Here is a 15,428-nt window from a genome sequence, read left to right as displayed (position 1 = left end):
ATAAGATATTACAAGAACTCCATCATGGTTCCGAAAACAAAGTTTTTTAGAGAACTTCCTGACTGGTCTAAAACATTTTCACAAGCAAGTCTTTGTTGACCAAAGGAATTATGAAATTCTCTTTAACTGCTACGAACTGCAATTAAATCAACTCTTTACAGGAATGAGCATTTCAATTTATTTATTTTTGGTTTGGCTAGATGGGTGAAGCAAGAATGCTTTTCATATTCCCCGTTATCTGTAGAACAAGATGTATGGATACGGTAATATATACATATACATCTAAAACTCTGACTATGGCAGGAGAATAACAGCAATAGCCGAGCTTCCGTTAAAACTTCATTGGCTACAGCACTGCCATCCATTACCCTCCCTAGGTACCCATTTTAATCACCTGTGCTAAAAATGGGCTACAGTGTGGCTATTTTTTAGACCAGCCACCACACGGGGTATGTTCATAAAAAATGATATGGGATATTTAAAGGTGTGGTTATTAGAAGAGAAGTTATATTATTTAATATCTAGCTTTAGAAATGTTTATTTGTTATGGTAGATGCTAAAAGAAATCAGAACGAAATAAATCTTCAATATTCCTAATTGCAATTTGAGTCATTTTTAGTAAAATATTACGATATTTATTGTAATTTTGGAAATATTCTATGATGCTTTAAAACATAGCAATGCAGAGTTTTTTCCATCACTTTAATACCCATGAAGATCTCTTTCTTCACTGAACTTTTAAGTTTAAAAATGTACCAGCAAGTGCTACCAAATGGTTTTAAATTTGATGATAATATCTATGAAGAACCATATTTCTTTATAAAATACACGACTTTTAATGCTAAAAAATTCTAATACATATTTCTATTCCATATTAAAAAAATATATATAACACACCTAAATTCTAGAAAAGGAATAGATTCAGCTTAGATTGGTGTGTCAATCGACCGTGAGATGCGGTGATTGATTCATTCAATCCAATACCCTTGGAGGGTAATGAATGGCAATGCTGTAGCCAGTGAAGTTCTAACTGAGGCTCGGCTAATGCTGTTACCCTCCTGCCATGATCAGAGCTTTAATAGCTCAATAACACCTTATCCCTACACTGTCCTCTACAGATAACGGGGAAGATGAAAAGCATTTTGCTTCGCCCCTTTAAGCCAGTCCTTATAAGGACTATAAGAAAAGGGAAACATCATTTTCCAATTGTATGTTTTTATTTTTCTAAAATCACGTGTATACAGAACAATTCCATTAGCGGGGTATTGCAACAAAATTTCGAAGAGATAGATATTGCATTACTCAAAAAATCAAAAATGAAAGCACTGAATCAAAAGGAACTTATGAAATCAGGCTCCTTCCCCGCACCCTCCCAGAAAGAACATAAATTTACCAGAGGTGCATCTGTTAGTTTCTCACTAATTCTTCCATACCTTGTTCAGTTACTGTTATTGAATTGCAAGTCAAGACGGTAACACTGTTTTGTTTATTTTCTGTGGAATTTACTTTGCCGACCGTTTTTTTTTTTTTTTTTTTATTACAGTTGACATTTCCAATGAAAATATTTTGATACAGACTGTGCCAATCCTAAGAAAATCTAACACGACATAGTTATTATAGTGATACTGAAGTTTAAATTATAAAGCTTTAACTAAATAACAATAATAATTATTTATTCAATTTTATCTAATAATATACTATCTAACCTAAAGAAAAGTATTTCAATATCTTCCAAAAGTAATGAAATTTATCAGAATATGAAAAGACACCATTTTAGTTTTTACGTTTAAAGCCAATATCTTTGTTTAAAGCCAACATAATAATTTTAATTTCTGAATTGAAGAGTTAATTGACCGTGAGATGCGGTGATTAATACCCTTGAAGGGTAATGGATGGCAATGCTGTAGCCAATGAAGTTCAAACTGAGGATCGGCTATTGCTGTTACCCTCCTGCCATGATCAGAGCTTTAATAGCTCAATAGCACATCCCTACACTGTCCTCTACAGAACGGGGAAGATGAAAAGCATTCTTGCTTCTCCCCTTTAAGCCAGTCCTTATAAGGATAATTTTAATTTCAGGAAGTGTGTCTACGATTCATACCATATAGTTTTCGTTAATGCATCATTTAAATATTGAAAATAGAAATAGATGAAATATTAGCTTGTAACGATATTTGTCATTATTTTACATGCATATTTAACGTTACTTCGAATTAATATATATATTGAGAATATTTAGATGAAATATTAGCTTCTAACGAAATTTGTCATTTTTTACATGCATATTTTACGATACTTTGAATTAATGCTAGAACCAGAAACTGTTATTAATTCTTTAAAAGTCAAGGCGATTTGTTAATGATGCAACAAACGAAGTTGAGAGGAAGGACAGTTTTCGTAAGTTAATTTTGTTGACTATTTCATTATGGATGATAACATGCCAGTCACCGAAATTTGTGACCTGCGTAACGTGTTCATCTTCCATCTGGTTGGAAAATATCATTTTCTCTCATCAAGTTGGAGTTTTCATGAACAAACGAACATACCTAATATTAGGATTCGAACTGAATTATGAAAAAGCAAGTATGGGTGGGAGACCAGCATATTATACCTATTAACTGTGTTCTCTGGTTAGTTTGTCTGTTTTGAGATATAAAAATGATAATTTCAGGAACAAAAACTCAGATTAGTAAGTTTGTAAGAGTTTTTCAATTGAAAATGATTTACAACTGTAAAAAACCTGAAAGAAGAAGCTTCTTACACACAAAGGGATCCGAATTCAGGTCTTTCCAACTGGATATCGTTTCTTCTTCCACTTGGGGGGAGACCATAGAGTGCTGACGGTTCACAATATCTGGATATACAATGGCTTCAACAAATGTACGATCTAAATGAAGATCTAAATAATTAGAGGGCTCCTCATGAAATCTAGAACTGGTGATCGATCTAAGGATCTCTCTGAAATTAGTATCTTACAAACAGTACAATCAATCACTTACCACTCAGGTCTGTACTTATTGTAATCTGATTGTGCGATGAGTGCGAACGAGAAAAAGCTATTAATTAGCTATTATTACACATGCAAATAACTGATTTTTTGTCCCATAGAAAAATAACAGGGTAAATATCAATAAAGTAAGCTTTTAAATTTCTATGTAAACCTAAAAGAAAATTGAAAACTCATATAGTTTAGCATTTATACTTTATTTTTATTTAAAAATCTACTTTCAAACTTATTTTATATGAAGCAAAATTTAACATATAAGGAATTTTTAAGAAACACCTTCCATTATATTTTATAAGTGAAATTGATCAAGAAATCATTATCTTTTTATTATTATTAAGTTGCTACTAAATTTGCAATAGTTTGTTATATGTGTTTTTAAGTGTGTTTGAAAAGTTGGATATATATAAATCTATCAGAAATATAAATCTGAAAAAGATATAAATCTATCAGAAATATAAATCTGAATGTATTTCTCATATGTAAATTTAAATCTATCAGAAATATAAATGTAAATCTGAATGTATTTCTTATATGTAAATTTACATATGAGAAATATGTAAATCTATGAGAAATACAATTTTTGGAGTTTTTTTTTTTTTTAGTAATTGTGAATTAAAGAAATTCAAGTTTGGTCCTGAATTTCTTTAGTACTTCAATGCTTAGTTGAAACAAATTTCTGGAATAATTCTCTATGCTTTACGAACCATTTAATAATATTTCTGATATCCGAAAGCTTCAAAATAGACATTTATTGAAGTCAAGGGAAGAAAAAAGAAATCGCACAATCCTTCGAATCATACAGAGAGAGAATTGCATTCCTTTCTTTGAAGAGTTAAACAAGGAAATGAAACTGTCAGCTTGAGAGCTGATATTCCTTCCTTTACTGTAGTTTTTATTGTTGTATATCAAGAATTCCTTGAGGGTAATATTCTAAATTAGATTTTATGAACTGTGTACTCTGAAATTTTTTTTTTAACCAAAAAGACAACAGGAATGCGAGAAGGTAATGAAAGTATTATCTAAATGGCATCCACGCAGGGAATGGGAATTAAAACTTCTTAATTACATGCTTCATTATATTCCTAGTTCGTTGTAATCGGCTTTCGTCGAGATTATATTTAATTCGTCTTAAACTTGCTTTGGCAATGGTGGTTTTACACCAAAAGACAACTGAGTTTTTTTGTTTTGGAGTCGCTGTTTCCCTAATTACTTCTGTTTTTCCACATTTTTCAAGCACTTCTGCCAACTGACAATGTGTAAATACACCTTAAAAGAAAAATTATTCGAAATACCCTTTGAAATCATTACCATGGACACGTGTTTACTAACTTATTTTTCTAGGATACAAAAGAAAACAAAAACATAGCCCCTGGTGAGTAATACAAACCACAAAGTAATTCAAAAAAGCATTTTAAATTCTCTCATATTCAAATTCAATTAGAAAGAGATCAACTATCATTTTAATTTAATATTGAAAAAGAAAAATCAAATAATCTTATTTCATGTTTTTCTTTTTTATTATTATTATAATATTCTATTATAATATATATATATATATATATATATATATATATGTAGAAAGGTTTTTACCTTGGGTATAATATATATATATGTATATATATATATATATATATATATGTGTGTGTGTGTAGAAAGTTTTTTACCTTGGGTATAATATATGTTAAAGATATATATATGTAGAAATGTTTTTACCTTGGTTGGTTATAAATAGAGAAGAAATTGGAGAGGTAAACATAAAAAGGGGCATCTTTCAAGGAGACTCATTATCTCCTCTATTGTTTATATTGTAACTGATCCCGTTAACTAGAATTTTAAATAAAACTGCCCATGGTTATCAAACTGCGCAAAAGAGTGCAAAGATATCTCACCTTTTATACATGGACGATCTGAAGTTGTATGCAAAATTAGAGAATGAACTCGGATTTGCTAAACACTGTGCACATATTCAGTCAAGATATATCAATGGATTTTGGCTTAGACAAATGTGCAATTGCTGGAATAACAAGAGGAAAGTTTGAAGATATGAACGAAATCGAGCTGCTCAATGGTGAAATAATCAAGGCAATAAAATTCGAAGACAGCAACAAATATTTGGGAATTTTAGAAGCATCACAAATTCTGCACAATAAGATCAAAGATAGAACTAGAGCAGAATACATAAGACAATTAAGAAAACTCCTTAAGTCAATGCTAATGCTGGAAATTTGATAAAAGCAATTAATACCTGTTCTGAGATATTCAGCAGGCATTGTTGAATGGACCCAGCTAGAGATGGAAGATTTAGATCGAAAAACTCGAAAATTAATGACAATGCACGATGCTCTCAAGCCTCGCAGTGACATTGATAGGCTCTATCTATCACGCAAAATAGGAGGTAGAGAATTATTACAAGTGAAGCAAGTTATTCAAGAAGAAAAACGAAATTTAAATGATTATCTGCAGCAAACAACGGAAAATTTTCTAATTGAGGTAAGGAAAGATGGCTTATTTAAACCCATGGAGATAAAATTGGAATACAAAACGAACCAAGTAAAAGTGAGAACTGAAAGATGGAAGAATAAGGCATTGCATGGAAATTACTTTCACAGCATAGAGGACAGCGCTGACAGCAACTTGACCTGGCAATGGTTGAGAAATGGAGCACTAAAAAAAGAAACAGAATCAGTAATTTTTGCAGCACAAGAACAAGCCATTAAAACCAACGTTATGAAGGCAAAAATACAAAATATTCAAGAAGACAGTAAATGTAGACTGTGCAAAGAAAAGGAAGAAACGCTAGACCACATTATAAATGGGTGCAGCAAAATCGCACAAATTGAATACCGTAAAAGGCATGATAACGTAGCTAAGATAATCCACTGGCATTTATGTAAAAATTATGGGTTTTTTTCAACCACCGATATCACAGTGGTTTAAAAAAGTGAAAACAAGGGTGTTAAGTTTATCGAAATATCAGTACCAGGAAATAGTCGGATTGACAACAAAGAAAATGAAAAAATTACAAAATATCGCGATTTGCAAATCGAAGTTGAACGAATCTGGCAAAAGAAAACAAAAGTTGTTCCCATAATAATAGGTGCTTTAGGCGCCATCCCTAAAACATTGAAGAAACATCTAGAAGCACTCGAGTTAGATGGATTAAAAATTGGGCAGCTGCAAAAGGCCGCTTTGTTCGGCACAGCTTTCATTTTCAGAAACTATTTCTACAACTCATAGGCCCTTGGGTACGGCTCGAATTAGTGGAATATTATCAGCCTTTTCTTAAGACTGAGGAAGCAAATCAAGCTTTGATGAATATTATATATATATATATATATGTGTGTGTGTGTGGGGGGGGGGGGGGGGGTGGATGTGGATGTGTAAATAACTTTTTTTTACCTTGGGATTAATGTATATTAGGGTTACCAAGTAATTTTATAAACTTGGTTATTTTACTCCTAATCCCAAGTAAGCAAACAGTTAAATTTGCGCCTGAAACGTAGTTCAAGTCTAAGGTGGTGCAACACCAGGGCAACTCATTGTAAAGGTGGGTAAAGCTCTGATCACTATTCTTAGTATTTTCCATAATGTAAAGCACATCTCACTAAGAGATGTATACTGCAATACATTATGGGTGGGGTCACTACCCAGACCGGTTTCAACCTTTTATGAGGTCTGTCTCCTCAGTGAGTAGCTACACCCTAAATACCAAGGTTGACAATTGACTTTTATGTCTTTAGGGGTGAAGCATGATGCTTTTCATATTCCCCGCTATCTGTTGTGGTTAGAGTGAGGATAAAATTTATGAGCAGTTTGTTCGCCCTGAATGGGCATGGAGATTATGCATCGCTATGGGATGCTAATATAGCTTTTGGTCTTCTATATTTGAATATGTCCGTTGGATCGTATGCTGCAGCTTGCTGAACCAAATCGTTGAGGTGTGTGGACGTCTTTAGGAAAAATTTTGATACTAAGGATTGTAGAAAAGAGAGAATATAGGGAATATTTGCATCTCTATGAAGTTGATTGTTTCTAACATACCACGGGGCGTCCAGAATCATTCTCAAGCACTTGTTCTGCACTCTTTGTGTCTTGATAATGTTAGCATTAGAGGTGTGGCTCCAGGCCGGAGAGGCATAGGTGATTATAGGACGAATCTTCATCTGGTATAGCTGCAATTTGATTCTGTTGCTGAGCTTGCTATTTCTATTAATTAGCGGATACATCTGAGCTATGGCTTTAGATGCCTTTGCGCACCTAGACTTGATGTGTTGGTTGAAAGATAGTTTTTTGTCGAGGATTACACCCAGGTAATTTGTTTTTGTCTACCAGGAATTTTAGTATTGAATAGTAACACATCTCCTACAGGAAACATTGGTCTTTTTGAGAAAGAACGGCTGAGCTTTTCTGGGGGTTGACTTCCAATCTCCACTTAGAGAACCAACCCTCCAGCTTTAGAATGTTTTCTTGAAGCTTTGTGGTAATGAAATAGGGTTTGAGAGATCTGGTTAGTATTGCCGTATCGTCCGCATACCGGGCCAAATTGGAAGTCATCGGATTCTGCGGGATGTCTGACATGTATATAGAGAGAATTGGAGTTACCAAGGTTTTAGTAATATAGAGCCTTATCAACTTTACCTATGTAATTTGCTAAAAGGTGTTTTTATTTTGAATAATCTCTGGAGGAGATATAGATATAATTTTTTTTTTACCTTGGGAATAATGTATATTAAAAAAGAGTTACTTACATCTATATCTCCTCCAAAGATTATTCAAAATAAAAACACCTTTTAGCAAATTGCATAGGTAAAGTTGATAAGGCTCTGTATTACTAAAACCTTGGTATTTAGGGTCTAGCTACTCATTGAGGAGACTTCAAAAAAGGTTGAAACCGTTGGTCGGCTCCGTGAGGCTCTGCTTGGGGATAGGTTTTTGCCTGTCTCTGAGTGGGGCCACCGTTTAGATTATGGCTCTGCTTGGTGGTGGGGTGAACCTGCCACTGGGTAAAGCCAATACTGAGTAGTTCCTTTCGGTGACAGGGTGAGCCTGTCATTGAGTGGAACAACGCCGAGTTGGGCGATCTTTCGGGATCGTCTTATTTTTAGAGCCCGTTTCACTTTTACATTCAAAAAAGGTTGAAACCGGTCTGGGTAGTGACCCCACCCATAATGCATTGCAGTATACATCTTCTAGTGAGATGAGATGTGCTTTACATTATGGAAAATACTAAGAATAGTAGTATTATATATATAATATAATACTACTATTCTTAATAGTAGTATTATATTATATTATATATATATATATATATATTAGGGTTATTTATTTATATTTGTATTTATAAAGAATTGAATGACTAGAACAGAGATTTAAGTAAAAAGGTTTTAATATAAAAATTTATAAAGAATTGAATCACTAGAACCGAGATTTAAGTAAAACGTTTTAATATAAAAACACGACTAGTTTCGGCTTGCAACAGCCTTCATCAGGTGACATTATAAAAGAAAGAAAAAAACACTGAAACATAAATAAACTATGAACATCATAGAGAGTCTCTATACATAATTGACACTAAATCGTTGTGGTTGTATTTAAAGCTGTTCTTTCGTTAGTTGTATTGTTGGGAAAGTGCGTGCTACTAGCATCTCGTGAACGCCAGTACATGATTACAGCAGAATGACAATCTGGGAGGTTGTAACTCAAGTTATTATTTAGATGAACAGGATTGATGATGATTTCTCTAGATTCCACGATTTTTCTCTCTAGTTCATCATTGCAACTGAAGATGCTAGTAGATTTTTCCCAGCAGACTGTGTGACTTTGGCTTTCATCATTAGGATTAGCCGAGAAAAGGATATGACTTGATAATGCACTGGCTCGCTGTCTCTTGTAAGTAATGTCCCTCATGTGTTCTTCCATACGCAATTCGACAGATTTGTCTGTCTGCCCGAAATAAGGAATATTGCAATCACACAATATTTTATATATACCAGAGTATTTGAGTTGATGATGACAAGGTTTTGGGTGACTTATTAAGAAACGGATCTTTGGAAGCGGAGTGAACAAGGTTCTGATATATATATATATATATATATATATATATATATATATATATATACACACACACACACACACACACACACACACACACACACACATATATATATATATATATATATATATATATATATATATATATAGAAAGTGTTTTACCTTGGGTATAATATATGTTAAAGATACCAAGCTATTTTCAACCTGGTTTTACTCCATTTCCCAAAAGTCAAGTTTGACTTATTTGTCTATACCAGGTTTAAAATAGCTTGGCATCTTTTATATTATACCCAAGGTAAACAAACTTTTTACATCTATCTCTCATCCTGAGATTTTTAATTAATAAGATCAAAGCACCTTATGGTAACTTATTTTGGTAAAATACTTATAAGCTCTGTATTACTTAAGCCTGGCTCCCAATGATGAGACCTCAATAAATATCGAAACTGGTCTGGGTAGTGGCCCCTTGCCTTTAATGGATAGCATCATACATCTCCTCAAGGAGATGTGCTTTGCATTAAGGATAAATATTAGGAATAGTAATCAGAGCTTATTCCACCTTTACCACGAGTTGCCTAAGCCTTGCACCACTTTGCAGGTCACTCAGACTTGCACTACTTGCAGGCACACTTGACTTACTTGTCTGTTTGCTTACTTAGGAAATGGCTTACAACCAGGTTTAAAATAGCTTGGTATCTTTAATATATCTTTAATATATATATATATATATATATACGTTCTCTGCCTCCATCATAGATGGCAACACTGTAGGCAAGATTTTTTTTCTAAGTTGGTACATCTGTCATAAGCATCCATGTGAAATTGCAAGTCATTCTATCAAGTGGTTTGTTTTATACAACTGTCTGAAGCAAAAGTGTTGTCTGTATCCCTTGAAATGGATAAAACTGATTATCGTGCGATTATAAAATTCTTTGTAAAAGAAGGTTTAAAGCCAAAAGAATTTCATTCGAAGTTCATAAAAGTTTGTGGGCACTCTTCCGGTTCGTTTTCGACAATTAAGAAATGGGCTGCCGAGTTTAAATGTGGCCGTACTAGCCTTGAAGATGATCCACGTGAAGAACGTCCAAAAAGTGTAACCACACCAGAAATCGTTGATCAAGTGCACGATATGGTATTGGATGACCGGCGAGTCAAAGTGCATGAAATCACTGAGACTATAGGCATTTCAAAAGAACGTGTAGGATATATTTTACATGAAGAATTGCAAATGAAAAAGCTTTGCGCAAGATGGGTGCTGTGCTTGCTCACAGCAGATCAGAAACGCAGTCGCAAGAAAATCTCTGAACAGTGCTTGGAGCGTTTAACAAGAATAAAACTCATTTTGTGCATCGATTTATTGCTATGGATGATATTTAGATTCACACGAGAATCCAAACAGCAGTCAAAACAGTGAAAACAGAGGCCAGTTGTTCAGCTCCAAAGAAAACAAAGTCGGTTCCATCAGCAACAAAGGTCATGGCATCGGTGTTTTGGAATGCTAAAGCATTTTGTTTGTTAATTATCTTGAAAAGGGTAAAGCAATAACCGAGGAATATTATTCCGATCTTCTAACCACACCAGACAAAAAAATTCGTGAGAAAAGATCCGGTTTGCAGAAGAAAATAATCATCTTTCATCAAGACAATCACCTGCCCTCATGTGTTTTGGCAATGGGAAAATTAAGGGATCTGCACTATGAATTAAAATTCCACCCAATTGAAATAAACGAATTAGTCTTAAGGGAGATTATGTTGAAAAATAAAAATAATTTTGAAATTATCAATTCGGTTTTTCATTGTTTGGCCGAGAAATTTTCAAACCACCCTCTTATGTACACTTCTCATTTCAAATATTTGGTGATGATTATCATATATACACACAATAAAAGAAAAAAAGGAATAAAATTATATTACTAAATATAAATATAAGTGGAATGTTAATATAAATGAAATTAAGATATTTTCATTTATATTTAGTAACTGAAGCATATCTGCAAAGACTCCGTAACCATTAATAGACCGATAAATATATTTTTTGGATAATTTATTATTTTTATGTAATTAAATGAATACATAATTGAAGTATACATTAATGATTACATTATGCACTATAAAAATTTTCAGTTGCAATGCAGTTCACAATTTTAGCAAAAATTTTACAAAGAAAATGCGTTACAAAATATGCCATTTTAAGCAGACGAAAAAATTTCCCTTGATGTTAAAGTATCTTTGGGCACGCGCAAGACGTTTTGTATATTTCGCGGTTCATACTGTAATAGCCAATAGGAAGGTTTAACGCACAAAAGTGGTAAAATTATGATTAAGATATTTTTGCTATGAGGGTTATTTTTAAAAACTCGTAAACAAAAATGTATATTATATCAAAACAACAACTTTTGCTTATAAGATTTTTACATTTTCATGCAAAATTTTGAAATATTTTAGATGATCAGAAACTAGTAAATACAAAGATGCATTTACATGATCAACGCAGATTTGCAACAAGAATTACCAACTGTTACCAATTACTTCTAAATAACTGCATCCTGTTTATGGGTACTCGCGTTTATTGAAATCTCTGTTATTCGTGTTTTATCTGAAGGGATATTTTGCAATATCATTGAATAAATGAATGAAAACATTCCATTAGTATCATCTCTCATTCTGTCTTTTCCGGTGGGAATTTAAAACGAGACCTATTGAAAAGGACTGGATAAGAATCATCTTTTGTATCATTTCCAAATGAAAGAGGGTTGCATCACTTCACCCATTCAATGAGGTGGTTGGAATTAAATTAGGCCGTCTGCTCTTGGGAATTTGCTTTCTCTTATTGAAAGAAGCGATTAGGTAGTTGGTTATTTCCACTATAATGGTTCGTTTCGTCCTCTTAGGTGCCTTGTTGAGGAGTTGATAACTTATTGAATTTCGTTGGATAAATGAGTAAAGAATGCACCTTCTTATGGAATAAGATATGAGGGGAGGGAACTATATTTTCAGTTATTCTGAATTTTAATATTACTATGTACTTCTCCTAGCACCCATAGTTTTTAGCAATTTGTAGTGAAGTTTTTATTATATTATGCGTAATATTTTACGGCTACTATACACCCTCTCCAAAACGAAACCGAACGTTTCGAAAATAGAAGAAACTAGTGGCGCCACCTGTTGTATCTTTTTGTTGGCTACCTTCGTTAGTGTTTTGTCGACTGTTTATGACATTTGTTTCATTAGAAGCCGAGTTATAGTGCCAAGAGTGACAGTGTGTTTTGACGAATGGTCGGAAAACAGAGAGCTGCGATTGACTTTTGTGTTAAACTCGGTAAACGTGTTTTACCGAAACGCATCAAATGCTTCAAAAAGCATACGGTGATGAATGCTTATCCCGTACTCAAGTTTACGAGTGGTTTAAGCGATTTCAAAGTGGTCGTGAGACGCTTGAGGACGACGAAAAGCCGGGCCGTCCAAAAACTGGAATGAGCGAAGTTAACATCCAAAAAGTGCGTGATTTCAAAGAAAACCCAAAATCGTCCCTGAGATTGATCGAAGATGAATTGGGGATTCCAAAATCAACTGTGCACAACATTTTGACCGAGAGTTTGGGCTTTCGTAAATTGAATTCGCGATTTGTTCCCCACAAGTTGACCGACGACCAAAAAATGTATCGAATTGAACACTACCTCATTAAAACCGCTCGTAAGGACTCGAACTACCTTGAAACGATCGTTACTGATGACGAAACGTGGTGTTTTGAGTATGAGCCCAAAACAAAGCGACAGAGTTCTGAGTGGAGACCACTAGAAGAGGGGCATCCGAAAAAAAGTCGCTTGGAGAAGTCGAAAGTAATGCTGATTTGTACGATTTCGAGGGCATTATCCACAAAGAATTCGTTCCGCCTTGCCAAACGGTCAATAGTTAAGTTTTATATCGAAGTTCTGAAGCGATTGATAGCAAAAATTCGTCGCGTACGGCATCAATATCGCGACGACCGACCGTTCGTCAAAACACACTGTCACTCGGCTTCTAATGAAACAAATGTCATAAACAGTTGACACAACACTAATGAAGGTTGCCGCTTTCGACAACAAAAAAGATACAACAGATGGCGCCACTAGTTTCTTCTATTTTCGAAAAGTTCGGTTTCTTTTTGAACAGAGGGTGTAGGGTATTTTCAAATGCTTAAAGGTGATATTAATTAATATAGGCTATGCAGTAAAAAGAATTAGCTCAAGTTTTTCTTGAATATGCGTAACTGTGACAAACCACAAGGCATAGCGAGATAGAAAAAGGTAAGCGACTTCATTTACAATTTCATTTCCAAACATCCCTCGTTAATCAGAGTTGGATAATCCTGATTAATGGTTAAGGATTGGTTTCATCAAGGATTAATTGAATAATAGAGTGTAGAAAAAAAATTGAAATAGAAAATAGTAAATTCAGACCGGTCACCAAATTATGTGACCTACTGTTGTGCGGCTACAATAAAGCATTGACCTTTACTACGGGATGGCCAAAGGTCATGAAATTGAAATATTGACTTTGACCACCCTGTAGTAAACAATGTAAGAGTACATACAGTTAAAGTCGCTCTAAGATGCCGGTTGTATACGGTGGATCCTACGGGCATTGGATGAAAGAGATTTATTGATTGAATACAATCATATCAGAAACTTGATATTGCGATGTTTGGAGTATGATAAAATTTATAAAAGATTATTAGTAGTAGGAGAATTCTTATTAAAGTAATATTTTTTAATTTTTTTTTATTATTTGAGACCCCCAGGGGGGCCAAGGACTCATCGAGGGAGGGCACCTGCTCTACAACTCCGTTTCCACCATTCACCAACTGACCGCAACTACACCAACGCCATCTACCGCCAACCATCACTGGTATTTCCACAGACACAATCATAAACATCCATGCCCACGGATGTGTTTTTAGTGCGTTTCGTGGGCAAAGGTGGATCAATCTATCACTGCAGTTATTGTTTTGCGCAGATTAAAATATTATCCTTAAAATATTATTGAAAAAAAAGTGTTTCTGTCTTCGATCAGATAAAATGTTGTTTTTGGCATTTGCTACTTTTGTTCAACTTTTATTCAAATAGCAAAAAGACCAGTTAATGGGTCACTAGATCATGTTTGACCAGATACTGTGTGACTTTACTGCATCTTGATAATAACACTTGCCAAGTCATTTTAATTTTGGCTGAAATCCAACAGACGTTTAGTATCTAAATTGGATTCTACAATATTATATCAATTTAAAAGGTTTAACACGCCACTGCTATATTAATGAATAACATTGTACAAGAATGTTACTATTGATATTGAAATTAATCTTCATAGCACTTGTTGCAGATTATAAATTTTTTGTCAGTAATTACATTAAAGGCGCTTACTAATGTAATGCGTAGGAATTTCAGAAATAAGCCCATTAGACAAAATTCAAAAATAAGTACATAATGATATAAAAATAAGATAAAAAATTATAGTCTTCTTCTTTACTAAAATACATGAATATTAAAATATATTAATATATTTAGAATACACCTTTTTTGCAATTCACATATGAGAGCAGTTTTATTTTTATTTAGAATCATAAATTAATTGCATATATAATTAGCAAAATAGGTTATATAATTAATAAAAATAATGCAATTAATAAAATAATTTTATTTGTAATTAATAAAATAATGTAGTTAATAAAAACATAAAGCAAATAAAACAAATATTTACAAGGCAAACTTTAATAATCAAATATTATACTGAGTGCAATTGCCACAGTGAAAATTTTTATAATTATTATAGTTACAAAACATGTTTTTTTTTTTTTTTTTTTTTCTGTAAACTTCAGAGATAGGGGAATCATTCAATCCAATACCCTTGGAGGGTAATGGATGGCAATTCTGTAGCCAATGAAGTTCTAACTGAGGCTCGGCTATTGCTGTTACCCTCCTGCCATGATCAGAGCTTTAATTGCTCAATAACACCTTATCCCTACACTGTCCTCTACAGATAACGGGGAAGATGAAAAGCATTCTTGCTTCGCCCCTTTAAGCCAGTCCTTATAAGGACTGTAAACTTCAGAATATGCATTTGCATTTTCACGTTTCTGACACACACTCGTTTGTATAACGTTTCATTTCTCGTCTTATCCAATTTTGTTTTTCCTGTTTTTATTTCTATAATAATGTTAATTTTTGAATTTCTGTCAAAGACTCTGTTAGAATTGAAATACTTATCTTTGTAAATTATTTTTATCTGCATAGAACGCATTGGATTTACTACATTATTATCACTTTCTTTTATTCTATTTAACTTAACTTTTAATTCTCTTTTTTTATATACATTAGAATATCAATGAATCACCG

Source organism: Typopeltis vanoorti, chromosome 7, assembly GCF_054136105.1.
Source record: "Typopeltis vanoorti isolate ZY-2024b chromosome 7, IOZ_Tvanoo_1.0, whole genome shotgun sequence".
NCBI classification, from domain to species: domain Eukaryota; kingdom Metazoa; phylum Arthropoda; class Arachnida; order Uropygi; family Thelyphonidae; genus Typopeltis; species Typopeltis vanoorti.
Note: the sequence above shows the minus strand (reverse complement) of the source record.